We start from the raw sequence: 9997 nt of genomic DNA on the forward strand, positions 1-9997 counted from the left end.
GTAAATTCTCGGTCTATTAACTGAAATCAGTCAATTCGTCGAATTCAAATATTTTAAAGATTGAAAGGAAGAATTCATGAATCGTAGTCGAATGACCGTTAAAGTAATTAGGAATGTTCCACAGCACTACGCATAGCTCATGGGCCGTTTATATTAGCGATGGATATACAGTAGAACTCGGAAATAGCGAGTTCGACGGGTCCACTCCTGATTACTCGCTATTTCCGAGTTCTCGCTATTCCCGAGTTGCCAGGAAAGGTCACTCGGCCGTACAAAAAGATGGCAACAGTGGGGAGTGAATCTGAGACTGGTTATCGACGGGTTTCGTAAAAAAGCAATTACTTTTTTACGAAACCTGACAATATCCGACAAAGTTATGGGCAGTAGGCAACACTGGGGAGTGAACCTGGGACTCGGAGAGGTGTACACAGTGGGGAGAAGAGGATAAAGGTTATCAGTGGAATATGAACCTGGGACTATGGGAGATGGATACCCATTGGGAATTGAAGCCGGACTATGGGAGTTGGGTACCACCAGAGGAGAATGAACCTGACACTATAGAAGGTGGGCACCAATGGGGATTGATCCTGGGACTATGAGAAATGGATACCATTGGGAATTGAAGTTGGACTATGGGAGTTGTGTACCTGTAAATTATCGGTCAATTAACTGAAATCAGTCAATTCGTCGAATTCAAATATTTTAAAGATGGAAAGAAAGAATTCATGAATCGTAGTCGAATGACCGTAAAGTAATTAGGAATGAAAGAGTTTTTACTGATGATATATTTGAGCCTACTCTGACATGTTGGGGGCGATCGATGAGAAAATTGTTATACCAGTTGATGAGGTAATGGGGAAGGTTTAGAGCATGCAGTTTACTGATTAATATGTTGGTTTTCATGGTATTAAAGGCAGACGAAAAATCGACGTATAGGATTCGGCAGTAGTTGGCGGGTGAAACATCCAAGTGATTTGATATTGAATGCATCACTGTGAGGAGTGCGTCTTCCACACTAAGATTTTGTTGGTAGGCAAACTGATATGGATCAAGTATGTGTTGGTCATATATAAATTGCAACAGCTCTCTTTTCAGAATTTTTTCCAGACATTTCATAATAATTGATGTTAACGCAACAGGTCTATAATCATTCAGCTGAGTTGGTGGATTCTTTTTGGGTACTGGAATTATAGTCGATGTTTTCCATATAATTGGGATTTTCTGTTCATCGGTGGAATATGAACCTGGGACTATGGGAGATGGATACCCATTGGGAATTGAAGCCGGACTATGGGAGTTGGGTACCACCAGAGGAGAATGAACATGACACTATAGAAGGTGGGCACCAATGGGGATTGATCCTGGGACTATGAGAAATGGATACCATTGGGAATTGAAGTCGGACTATGGGAGTTGTGTACCAGAGAGAATGAAACTGACACTATAGGAGGTGGCACCAATTGTATCCATCTCCCATAGTCCCAGGTTAACTCCCCACTGGTGTTGTTAGTTTTTTCCTCGTTGCTTCTGTTAGAGAGCCGTCTACATAATAATAATACACGATTACGCATGTACACGAGTACTCGACAATACGATTACCACAGAGTACTCGGATCCGCCCAGGAGAACCCTAGAAAAATGACGTGGATTGTGGTACTAATAATAGCATAAAAGTTCCCAATTCTAATTATTAACTCGTTTTCGGGAAATCCCGATATTTCCGCCCTACTCACATCATAACTGATTGCCAATTTGGTGTTCAAAAATCCAAAACAAACAAAAGGATTTTCTCTTTAACGCCGACTTGCCGGAAAAACATTTGGTTTAGCGGTTTAAGAATTTCTTTTGTCCTAGGTTTGATTCCCGATCTCAGCAACGCTTAGTTGAGTCCTTGGGAAATGCTGTTTACTAACATTCTCTCATCGTACTCCGGTGTAAAATGAGTACCTGGACATAAACAGTGGGAAAAGAAATTAAATATTTGTAACAGGCGGCATGTCTCGTCCTATAATTTCAAGGTATCTGTTGGCTAGAGACCACTTATAAAGCGCCTTGAGCACGTTTAGTGGATCGTACGCTATGACTCAATGTATTTTTTTGAAATTCATGTCACGTATGTTTATCTAGTTTGTTAACAAAATAAACATTATTTTTATGGAATACAGAAATGTTCATCCCTATGTTTACAAGAAGTGGTCGGGTTTTGTAAACATTAGATGAAGACACTAACTCGTGGCAGCAGGATAAGAAAGTTTAGTTAAATTTCCATTTTATGTGCATTTTTTAAAGAAAAATTGATACTTTGAAAAGTTAGCATTTTTTTCATATTATTTGGCATATTTCTGTAACTTGTTTGGCATTTTTTGCAAAAAATATCTTGGCAATCCTGGGTGTTCATAACAAACGAACCAATGAAAAGACATGACGAGTGCGAGTCCCGACTTGGTTGTGGACAAACGGCAAAGGAACTAGTTTGAGTGTTTAGGACGAGCTGGTTGTTGTCCCATGTAGGGCATAGTAATGAATCACTTACTAATTTCTTCACTTTATTCTTAAAACGTTTGTAGTGTATAGAAATGAATCACTTACTAATTTCTTCACTTTATTCTTAAAACGTTTGCAGTGTATAGAAATGAATCACTAATTTCTTCACTTTATTCTTAAAACGTTTGTAGTGTATAGAAATGAATCACTAATTTCTTCACTTTATTCTTAAAACGTTTGTAGTGTATAGAAATGAATCACTAATTTCTTCACTTTATTCTTAAAACGTTTGCAGTGTATAGAAATGAATCACTTACTAATTTCTTCACTTTATTCTTAAAACGTTTGCAGTGTATAGAAATGAATCACTTACTAATTTCTTCACTTTATTCTTAAATCGTCTGTGAATTTGAATCGGGTTCCTCATGTTATTTTATAATGAAAAACAGACGGCCATTGCTGTGATTTAAGCCACGTTCATCAAACAGAGATTGTCGAATGTTATAGTCTACAGCCACTTATTAAGTAAGTTGTCGTTTTCTTTCAATCTTAAATTATAATCATCCCCCCTTCTCTCTCTCTCTCTCTCTCTCTCTCTCTCTCTCTCTCCTCTCTCTCCCCTCTCTCTCTTGCCTCCACCTCCCTATTTCAATCTCTCTCTCTCTCTCTCTCTCTCTCTCTCTCTCTCTCTCTTCATCTATATCTTCCCTCAACCCTCTTTACATCTCTCTCTCTCTCTCTCTCTCTCTCTCTCTCTCTCTCTCTCCAACACACACACTCTTTTATTTCTTTCTCTCCTCTCTCTCTCTCTCTCTCCTCTCTCTCTCTCTCTCTCTCTCTCTCTCTCTCTCTCTCTCTCTCTCTCCAACACACACTCTTTTATTTCTTTCTCTCCTCTCTCTCCTCTCTCTCTCTCTCTCTCTCTCTCTCTCTCTCTCTGTCTGTCTATCCCTACATGTCTATCTGCTCTCTCTAGCTCTCTCTCTTCCCTCCTCCCACTCCGCCCCACCCCCCACTTGTCTCTCTCTCTCTCTCTCACTCACTCTCTCTCTCTCTCTCTCTCGTTCACTCTTCTTTTTTTCTTTCTCTCTTTCCTCTCTCTCTCCCCTTCTCTGTCTTTCTATCTCTCCCACTCTCTCTCTCTCCCAGTCTCTCACTCTCACTCTCTCCCTCCCTAATCTCTTCCCCCCCCCCCTTCTCTCTCTCTCTCTCTCTCTCTCTCTCTCTCTCTCTCTCTCTCTCTCTATCTCTGTCTCTGTCTATTGTCTATCTTCTCTCTCCCCCCCTCCTCTGTCTCTCTCTCTCTCTCTCTCTCTCTCTCTCTCTCTCTCTCTCTCCCCCGTTCCCTCTCTGTCTGTCCATCCATCTATATCTTCTCTCTATTCCCTCCTAACGCGCTCTCTCTCCTCTCTCTTCTAAGTCTCTCTCTACCCCCCCCCTCTCTCTCTCTCTCTCACACACACACACTCTCTCTCTCTCTCTCTCTCTCTCTCTCTCTCTCTCTCTCTTTCCCTCTCTCTCTCTCTCTCTCTCTCTCTCTCTCCCAAACAATATTATGTCCTTTTCTCTGTTTCAACACTTCTCCGAATGAATTAATAATTATCAGGAATTCCCGATATTAACTCAGCTCCGCTACTGTTATAAGGACGGGATTGCCAATTTGATGTTTTAAAGGCCAAAGTAATTTTTTTAAAACTTGTCCTTTATTTCAGAAGTCGAGTGGCAAGGCCAAAATAGGTGTGACACATTGACATTTTGGCGTGCATCCATACCGCTTATTTTTACCTGGTTGGTTTACAGATTAACGCTCATTTCGACTTTGCTAGATTTTACCATTATGTGTGCAAGAAGTATTCGGTTTTTGTAAATATGAAATCAGGATATTTAGTCTTGCCCGCAGTAAATAAGTTTAATTTTAGGGGAAAAATTGGTGCATAGAAAGATTTGGCATTTTATTCATGCTATTTGGCATATTTCTGTAACTTTTTTGGCATTTTCTACAGAAAAGATATTGGCAATCCTGGGCGTTCATAAACGAACCAAGAAATTAATTGATGAGTGCGAAGCTGAGTAATATCGGGAATTCCCGATTATTCGTAATACCGATCCCAAGGAAAGATGACGTCAACAAACCATAGAATTAGAAAAAAGATTAAGGAGCTAATTATAGTATGTGTTTTTTGTTCAGCACCATGTTGAGTACAGAAAAAGACGACGTAGTACATTCTTCATTACTTTTTGTTCTATCGTTGTGAATGTGGTTGGTGTTCCTCATATTCCGATAGAAAACATCCAAGGATTGCTGTGATTTCAATAGATCAAACATACAAAGATTATCCAATGGTATTTTCTCTAGTAACCTGTTAGGGATGGGTTGGTTTTCTTTCCTTCTTACATCAAATCATTTCTGTGTGTATTCTCTCTCTCTCTCTCTCTCTCTCTCTCTCTCTCTCTCTCTCTGTGTATCTCTCCTGTCTCTCTCTCTCTCTCTGTGTGTGTGTGTGAGTGTATCTCTCTCTCTCTCTGTCTCTCTTTCTCTCTCTGTGTGTGTGTGTATCTCTCTATCTATCTATCTATCTCTCTCTGTGTATCTCTCTCTCTATCTCTCTCTGTGTCTCTCTCTATCTATCTCTCTATCTATATATATCCCTCCATCTATCTATCTCTCTCCATATCTATCTATCTATCTCTATCTATATATATATATATATATATATATATATATATATATATATATATATATATATATATATATATCTTTTTTATTTTCTTTCTCTCTTTCATCTCTCTCTTTCCCCTCCCTCTCTCTCTTCTCTCTCTATCTATCTCTCTCTGTCTCTCTCTCTCTTTCTATTCATTTATGTATCTCTATATCTATCTATCTATCTCTCCATCTATCTCTTTTTCTCTATCTATCTCTCTCTGTGTGTGTCTCTCTCTCTCTCTCTCTCTTACTCTCTATTATTTTCTTTCCCTCTTTCCTCTCTCTCTCTCCCCTCCTTTGTCTCTTTCTCTCTTTCTCTCTTTCTTCCCTAATCTCTTCCTTTCTCTCACACTCTCTCTTTGTCTTTCCCTCCATATCTCTTTTCTCTCTAATTCTCTCTCGTCCGTCCTCCCGCTCCCCTTCTTTCCCTCTCTCTCTCTCTCGCTCTCTCTCTCGCTCTCTCTCTCTCACTCCCTCTCTGTCTGTCCATCCATCTATGTCTTCTCTCTCTCTCTCTCTCTCTCTCTCTCTCTCTCTCTCTCTCTCTCTCTCTTACTATCTATCTCTCTCTCTCCCTATCTCAAAGTAAGTTGTCGTTTTTTTTTCAATCTTATATTATAATCATCCTCTCTCTCTCTCTCTCTCTCTCTCTCTCTCTCTCTCTCTCTCTCTCTCCTCTCCTCACGTTGTCTTCCCTCCTCTCTCTCTCTCCCTCTTTATCCCGCCCCTCTCTCTCTCTCTCTCTCTCTCTCTATCTCTCTCTCTCTTTCTCTCTTCTTTTTCTTTTCCTCTCTCTCCTCTCTCTGCCATCCCATCTCTCATACCTCCGCCTCTCAATCTCCATCTCTCTCTCTTCATCTCTATCTTCCTTCAACCCTCTCTCCATCTTTATCTCTCTCTCTCTCCTCACTTTGTCTGCCCTCCTCTCTCTCCCTCTCCCTCTTTATCTCTCTTCCTACCTCTTTATATATATCTCTCCTTTCTCTCCCATCCTCTCCCACCCCCCCCCCTTTCCTCACTTAAATATTCTCTTCCCTCTTCGCTCTCTCTCCTATCCTCTCTCACTCTCTATCTCCCTCCTCTCTCCCCCTCTCTCTCCTTACTTTCTCTTCCCGCTCCCTCACTCTCTTTATCTCTCTCTCTCTCTCTTTCTCTCTCTCTCTCTCTTTCTCCCCACTTTCTCTTCCCTCCTCACTATCTCTCCCTCTCTCTCTCCCGGCCTCTTTCTCTCTATTTCTCTACTCCCCCTCCTTCCCCCCCCACCTCCCCATCTGTCTACCATATCATAATATGTTTGTTTTTTTCTCTGTGCACCAACTGTTCTCGTGATTGGAATGACTAATAATTGGGAATTCCCGATATCATCTCAGCGCCATAAGTTGATAAGGATTGCCAATTTGATGATTTAAAGGCCAAAGTAATTTTTAAAAACTTGTCCTTATTTCAGAAGTCGTTTGGCATTGATAAACTAGGTGTGACATATTGACATTTTGGTGTCCATCCATACCGCTTATTTTTACCTGGTTGGCATAAAAATTAACGCTCATTTCTAATTTGCCATTTTATCATTAAGTGTGCAAGAAGTATTCGGATTTTGTAAACATTAAACCAAGATATTTACAAATTGCCGCCGAAAGTAAGTTTAATTTTAGGAGAAAAATTGATGCTTAGAAAGATTTGGCATTTTATTCATATTCTTTGGCATATTTCATATTACTTGTCTGGCATATTTGGCAACATTGATGTGTACGGAGCCGAGTAATATCGGAATTTCCCGATTACTCGTAATCGCTATTCCAAGCCAAGTTGGTGTGAAGAAAAACAGACAGAAAGTCGTGGACAAAATTAAAAGGCTAAGGAACTAACTTGTGTATAGAAATGAATCACTTACTGATACTAATTTCTTCACTATATTCTTAAATCGTCTGTGAATTTGAATCGGTTTCTTCATGTTATTTTATAATGAAAAACAGACGGCCATTGCTGTGATTTAAGCCACGTTCATCAAACAGAGATTGTCGAATGTTATAGTCTACAGCCACTTATTGAGTAAGTTGTCGTTTTCTTTCATTCTTAAATTATAATCATTCATCTCCCCCCCCCCCACACTCCCCCTTCTCTCTCTCTCTCTCTCTCTTCTTTTTCTTTCCCTCTCTCTCTCCCATCCCCTCTCTCTCTTCCCTTCACCTCTATATCTCAATCTCTCTCTTTCTCTCTCACTTCATCTATATCTTCCTTAACCCTCTTTACATCTCTCTCTCTTCCTCTCTCTTCTCTCTCTCTCTCTCTCTCTCTCTCCTCACTTATTCTCTTCCCTCTTCGCACTCTCTCCTATCCTCACTCTCTTCCCCCTCTCTTTCTCTCTCTTTTTTTCCTTTTCCTCTCTCTACCCTCCCCTCTCTCTTACCTCCGCCTCTCTATCTCCACCTCTCTCTCTTTCTCTCTCTCCCTCTCTCTCTCTCTCTCTCTCTTCTCTCTCTATCTTCCCTCAACTCTCTCCCTCCCTCCGTAATCTCTTCCTCTCTCTCTCTCTCCCACTCTCTCACTCTCTCTCCCTCTCTCTCCCTCCTCTGTCTTTCTCTCTCTGTCTCTGTCTCTCTCTCCCTCCTTAATCTCTTCCTCCCTCTCTCTCACTGTCTATCCCTCCATGTCTATCTTCTGTCTCTTCCCACCTCCCACTCCACCCCGCTTTCTCTCTCTCTCTCTCTGTCTATCCATCCATTTATGTCTTCGCTCTCTCTTCCCTCCTCTCTCTCTCTCTCCCACTCTCTCTCTCTCTCCCACTCTCTCTCTCCCACTCTCTCTCTCCCACTCTCTCTCTCCCACTCTCTCTTCCCACTCTCTATCTCTCTCTCCCACTCTCTCTTTCTCCCACTCTCTCTTTCTCCCTCTCCCACTCTCTCTCTCCCACTCTCTCTCTCTCCCACTCTCTCTCTCTTCCCTCTCTCTCTCTCTTCCCTCTCTCTCTCTCTCCCACTCTCTCTTTCTCTTCCCTCCTCTCTCTCTGTCTCTCTCTCCCGCTCTCTCTCTCTCTCTCTCTCTCTCTGTCTCTCTCCCGCTCCCTCTCTGTCTGTCCATCCATTCTATATCTTCTCTCAATTCCCTCCTAACGCTCTCTCTCGCTCTCTCTCTCTCTCTCTCTCTCTCTCCTCTCTCTCTAAGTATCTCTCTACCCCCCCCCTACCCCCCCCCCCCCCCCCCCCCCCCCGCCTCTCTCTCTACCAAATAATTTTATGTCTTTTTCTCTGTTCCAACATTTCTCGGAATGAATTACTAATTATCGGGATTTCCCGATATTCACTCCGCTCCGCTACTGTTCTCAGGACGGGTTTGCCAATTTGATGATTTAAAGGCCAAAGTAATTTTTTAAAACTTGTCCTTTATTTCAGAAGTCGTTTGGCAAGGCCAAAATAGGTGTGACATATTGACATTTTGGTGTGCTCCATACCGCTTATTTTTACCTGGTTGGTTTACAGATTCACGCTCATTTCGACTTTGCTAGATTTTACCATTATGTGTGCAAGAAGTATTCGGCTTTTGTAAACATGAAATCAAGATATTTTCTCATGGCCGCAGTAAGTAAGTTTAATGTTAGGAGAAAAAATGATGCTAAGAAAGATTTGGCATTTTATACATAATATTTGGCATATTTCTTTTTATTTGCCTGGCATATTTGGCAACATTATAGAGGAATTCCTAGACGTCAACCATAGAATTAGAAAAAAAGACTAAGGAGATAATTATACTGTGAGCTGTTTGTTCAGCGCCATGTTGAGTATAGAAAAAGACGACGTAGTAAATTTTTCCTTTTTTTTTGTTCTATCGTTGTGGATGTGATTGGTGTCTCTCTCTTTCTCCCTCTCTCTCTATCTCTCTCTCCCTCTATCTCTCTCTATCTATCTCTCTCTCTCTTTCTCCCTCTCTCTCTATCTCTCTCTCCCTCTATCTCTCTCTATCTATCTCTCTCTCTCTATCTATCTATCTCTCTCTATCTATCTCTCTCTCTCTCTCTCTTCTATCTCTCTCTATCTCTCTCTTTTCTCTCTCTCTCTCTCTCTCTCTCTCCTTCTTTCTCTCTTCTATCCCTTTAAACTCCCCTCCCCTTATATCTCTCTTTCCTTCTATACCAATTTTACTAAATTAATTCTCGACCACCTCCTCTTTTATCTTCTTTAACAACTACTATTCCTATTTCTCATCGTCTCTTCTTCTTCTTCTTCTTCTTCTTCTTCTTCTTCTTCTTCTTCTTCTTCTTCTTCTTCTTCTTCTCTTCTTCATTTCTTTCTTCTTCTTCTTCTTCTTCTTCTTCTTCTTCTCTTCTTCTTCTTCTTCTTTCTTCTTTCTTCTTTCTTCTTCTTCTTCTTCTTCTTCTTCTTTCTTCTTCTTCTTCTTCTTCTTCTTTTCTTCTTCTTCTTCTTCTTTTTCTTCTTCTTCTTCTTTCTTCTTTTCTTCTTCTCTTCTTCTTCTTCTTTCTTCTTCTTTCTTCTTCTCTTCTTCTTCTTCTTCTTCTTCTTCTTCTTCTTCTTCTTCTTCTTCTTCTTCTTCTTCTTCTTTTTTCTTCTTCTTCTTCTTCTTCTTCTTCTTCTTCTTCTTCTTCTTCTTCTTCTTCTCTTCTTCTTCTTCTTCTTCTTCTCTCTTCTTCTTTCTTCTTCTTCTTCTTCTTCTCTTCTTCTTCTTCTTCTTCTTCTTCTTCTTCTTCTTCTTCTTCTTTCTTCTCTTCTTCTTCTTCTTCTTCTTCTTTTCCTTCTTCTTTCTTCTTCTTCTTTCTTCTCTTTCTCTTTCTTCTTAAAAGTATAATACAAATGATCG

At 40.6% G+C, this 9997-nt stretch overlaps 1 protein-coding gene across 13 annotated transcripts in view; it reads left to right on the top strand.

Moving 5' to 3' along the window:
- Window positions 1-9997, top strand: part of LOC144980353 (uncharacterized) — a 79867-nt gene that overhangs the window by 25029 nt on the left and 44841 nt on the right. For 3 of the 13 annotated variants that reach the window (XR_013646872.1, XR_013646870.1, XM_078928029.1), the window contains exons 2-3: window positions 2676-3009; window positions 7162-7237. The exons of 1 other annotated variant lie outside the window; for it this stretch is intronic. The gene's annotated coding sequence lies outside the window, so the exon portion shown is untranslated. Of the gene's footprint in view, window positions 1-2396; window positions 2518-2675; window positions 3010-4679; window positions 4828-7021; window positions 7238-9997 lie in introns of those variants that run through there. 9 more of the 13 variants (XM_078928028.1, XR_013646869.1, XR_013646871.1 and 6 more) reach the window with 9 other exon arrangements.

The sequence above is a fragment of the Berghia stephanieae genome, chromosome 9, assembly GCF_034508935.2.
Source record: "Berghia stephanieae isolate SIO BIC M18660-M18661 chromosome 9, UCSD_Bste_1.3, whole genome shotgun sequence".
In the NCBI taxonomy this organism is placed as follows: Eukaryota; Metazoa; Mollusca; class Gastropoda; order Nudibranchia; family Aeolidiidae; genus Berghia; species Berghia stephanieae.